The sequence below is a fragment of the Dryas octopetala genome, chromosome 7 (genome assembly GCF_963921425.1).
Source record: "Dryas octopetala chromosome 7, drDryOcto1.1, whole genome shotgun sequence".
Classification (NCBI taxonomy): domain Eukaryota; kingdom Viridiplantae; phylum Streptophyta; class Magnoliopsida; order Rosales; family Rosaceae; genus Dryas; species Dryas octopetala.
The window spans coordinates 19,344,078-19,348,798 of NC_141372.1; positions in this window are offsets into that span (position 1 = coordinate 19,344,078).

A 4,721-nucleotide genomic window follows, 5' to 3' on the forward strand; every position below is an offset into this window, starting at 1 on the left:
TGTAGTTCACCACAAACCATAAAGCAGTAAAGCACAGATTGCATCAATTTCCTCTTCTTCTTTGATATTCCAGATCTGAAATATAAACTCTCTCTCTCTCTCTCTCTCTCTCTCTCTCTCTCTCTCTCCCCCTCTCGGGTTTTTCTTGGTTTGATGGGTCTTCTTTGATGTTCCAAATTTGAAATATAAACTCTCTCTCTCTCTCACCCAACTCTCCCTCTCGAGTTTCTCTTGGTTTGCTGGGTTTGTTAGCAAAACCCAGCTTTGCAAATCCTCCTGTTCCAGTGACAGAGACAAGCATGTGATGATGGGTTTGGAGGGTTGTCGTCATTCGTGAAGGTGTACTTGGGAGGGCATGTCAATGACTTCGCCCACAAAAGTCAATACCAGCTTTGCTTGCACATCCAAAATTTTTAAATTATCAAGACTTTATATGGTCTACGTTTAAAAAAAAAAGAAGGGAAGAGTGTTATTCTGATCTAGGCATTGAATTTGTTGTTCTCATATGGTGGCATTGGGTTTGTTGTTCTGATCTAAGTTTGTTATTTTAGATATGATAAATGGTTGACACAGTTGACAAATCCAGGAAAAAGATAAGATTATTAAGAACATTGTATTAATTATTGAGCAACAAAAAGAAAAAAGCTTGGATTGAGATTTTGGAACTTTAATAATTTCATATTTTTTGTCAATTTTTTTATTTTTAGATATGAGTTTAACAAACTCCGATCTGAATATATTGTTCTATAAAATTTCAATATGGTTTTGTTGTTTAAGATCTTAAATTTGATTATTGATGACAAATTGTCGATAAATAATGGTCGACACATGGTGCTACAACTACTTTATATGGTGTTGTAGCCAGTTCATCATATTCATTATTTTCTATCCTTTTTTACTTTTTTTTTTTAAATTAATTTTTTAATTGACAAAGTGTCGATATGTCAACCATGTGGCGATTTTTGGGGTATCTTTGTCCGAAAAGTGGCCAAAAAGTCATAAAAGATAAAGATAGAAGAGAATGGTTAGAAAATATAGTGTTGTATTAAAAATGGTTATTTAATCTTAACCAAAAAAAAAAAAAAAGGCTATTTAATGAAATTTCCCTTAGGATTAAAGTTTTCTAATGAAAGGATTAAATGTATATATGATAAGTTAAGGCTTATGTTTGCAGGAGTTGCTGACAGCTTGCGGAATTCTCTTTGTTTAATAAAAAAAAAATACAGTTCGATTTCTTAGTTGAGTAAAATTTAAAAGTGGGAAATTATATTCACACTTTTTATAATACTCACTATATTTCCCTTGTTAGTTAAATGGAAAGACAAACTTGCCTTCCCTTAAAAAGACCACCAAGCACAAATGACAGTCAAAAACAAATTTTCATTTACTCTTCATACTCTCCATACTCTCCACTCTATACCTTACATCCGCCTATCTTCTTCAATGCAATCATCTTTTTCTACGTACCTACTCACCCATTCATGGTAGATCAACAATCTAACCGTTGAATTTTACATTGTGTGCTTATTTTTTAGGAATGTGCTTATTTTATTTAGGAATATGCTATTTGTCCTGACTTTTTCTCTCGACTTACATCAAATTCGTATATTAGATTTTAAAATTAAAAAGATTAAGAACAAAAATTAAGATAAACATGTCAAATGAATTGATGTCATAAAGTTGAAAACACAAATTGAAAAAAAATAATAGTTGGGGAAATAAGCATTTTCCTTTTATTAATGTTTATTATATAGTAAATTATAAATAAATTAATAAAACGTTTAAAAATTTCATAATAGTCAAAATACAATTTGGGTTTTCATAATGATCACATACAAATATTTGCTAATTACATAATAATTAATGGGTTCAGCCCAATTTGGATGGCCCTATACTATATATTTCTAGTGTTAAATTACTATTATGCCCTTCAAAAATATTTTACTTTAATTTTAAAAATAGTGACTGTCACACAGTCACTAAGTCTAAAAACGGTAATTGTGTGACAGTTTTCAATTAAAAAACGATAATTGTATGATAGTTACCAATTAAAAAAGAGTACGTAATTGTGTGACAGTTGCCAATTAAAAAACATAAAAATGGTAATTGTCACACAGTTACCAATTAAAAAAAAGTATGTGAATACCCTAGGTCCGGCGTGAATTGTCTGTTTTTAATTAGCTCAAAGAATTAGTCTAGTGCGCGAAAGTTGACCCAGAACACCCTCGGTTAAAAAATAAAAAAGGTGTTTGTTATTGACTTAAGAGTGCGAATAGCTCTTCCCTAATTTCAATAGGTCCTAAGTTCAAAATTAAAGTCTAAATCTCCTAGTTATTTGCTACGGAGTGGGGCTGCACAGCCTGCACCTGTTCTATCTAAGGGACGAAGGATGCTAGTTTAATATAAATTGTTGAGTTCATCTAAATGGACTTAATTTTTGGGAGTTTAATAATTGTATGACAATGATGTATCCACATTCTAATATTTCTACAACCTTCCAAATCTGATAATTACTCATTAGGAGAACAAACTCAGGTCCATAACAAGATCTTTGGGCCCACGTACTTCACATCCACTGCATGCATACAGGAATAAAGAGAATTCTAATTAATGGGGACCGGATGGATGAGTTCAAATATATATTGATATATGATTGCTGTTCTGATCAGAATAGATTCTTAATTTCAAGGGAAAGGATGGATACGTTTCCACTTTTCGAGTTTGGGCTGTGATTTGGTGAAAGCAGCAGTTGGGGATTGATTATGTTTAATTAACAAATTAATTATGTATAATTAACAATTGTTATAAATAAAAAAAATTTTAAGGTTGTTTCAAGCATATACTAATGGAAAACTCATGACAGCCAAGTTTTAACACGAAGAGAAATAGTAGAAGAGGAGTCCAAAAACCAGAATTAAAAGAGATGAAGATAACAATTAAGAGAAGATATATAGATTCTCCTTCCTTTCTCAAATATATATATGAAGATTTTATCCATCCAATTTACATCTACTTGATGAAGCTTTATATCATTTCATATGGATCCACTGTAGTCAAAAGTTTGAATGGAATCATGGTACTGAAAGCACCTAGCTTGCTTGCTTGCAACCAACCTTTAATAATTTGTAGATGGGAAACGTACCTATCATGATGAAGTTTGTGACCAATCTATCTGCCTATAAATAGGATAACAAGGCTGGTTGATTGTAGACAAACTGAAAACATTATTTATGTCCAAGAGTCTTGCATGAAGAGATAGAAGAGTACGTATATGTGAACCGGGGATGACTTGCCAGAGTTAATGTGTTGCCATGGGAAGCTATATGCATGCATGCCCTAATTAATGGGCTAATTCCCACTTGGTATTTACATATCTTCTGGAAGCCATCCTCGGCTCACCTTTGCTCTCTTTTCTCTCATGTCAAATTCTCAAGGACAGGGGCGGACCTTAGGTGGGCTGCAGCCCGGCCACCCCATTTTCTTGAAAAAACTGAAAACATTATTTATGTCCAAGCTAGTCTTGCATGAAGATCGAGATAGAAGAGTATATATATGTGAGCCAGGGATGACTTGCCGGCCGGAGTTAATGTGTTGCCATGACCCATGGGATCGAAGCTATATATATATATAAAATAATAAGATTAACTTATTCCTCTTATTTCTTCTCTCAAAACCCATATATGTCGAACCCATGAGCTCCTAGCATGCATATATGGTCCTTGAGAATCGTACATGAGTATGGCTTCCCAGAAGATATGTAAATATATACCAAGTGGGAATTAGCCCATAATTAATTAGGGCATGCATGCTGCATGCACATATATATATATACAGGCTCCTTCTGTTGAGGTATACCTCAACTTATTTATGTTGAGGTATGATCTTGTTGGGGCCCACACGAGTCGTTTTGTGTCAATCCGAACCGTTCGCAAGGATCATCTTCATTGATAGATCTTCATTGATATACCGTTCGCCTGTATATATATATATATATATATGTTAACAAATTAAAATAATAGGATTAACTTATTCCTCTTATTTCTTCTCTCAAAACCCATATATGTCGAACCCATGAGCTCCTAGCATGCATATCTAATTTTTTGCAAGGATGATCTATCTATGGAGATGTAAAAATTGAACGGTTCGGATCGACACAAAACGACTCGTGTGGGCCCCAACAAGGTCATACCTCAACATAAATAAGTTGAGGTATACCTCAACAGAAGGAGCCTGTATATCAGGCTCCTTCTGTTGAGGTATACCTCAACTTATTTATGTTGAGGTATGATCTTGTTGGGGCCCACACGAGTCGTTTTGTGTCGATCCGAACCGTTCGCAAGGATCATCTTCATTGATAGATCTTCATTGATATACCGTTCGCCTGTATATATATATATATATATATGTTAACAAATTAAAATAATAGGATTAACTTATTCCTCTTATTTCTTCTCTCAAAACCCATATATGTCGAACCCATGAGCTCCTAGCATGCATATATGGTCCTTGAGAATCTGACATGAGTATGGCTTCCCAGAAGATATGTAAATATATACCAAGTGGGAAGTAGCCCATAATTAATTAGGGCATGCATGCTGCATGCATATATATATATATATATGTTAACAAATTAAAATAATAGGATTAACTTATTCCTCTTATTTCTTCTCTCAAAACCCATATATGTTGAACCATGAGCCCTAGCATGCATATATGGTCCT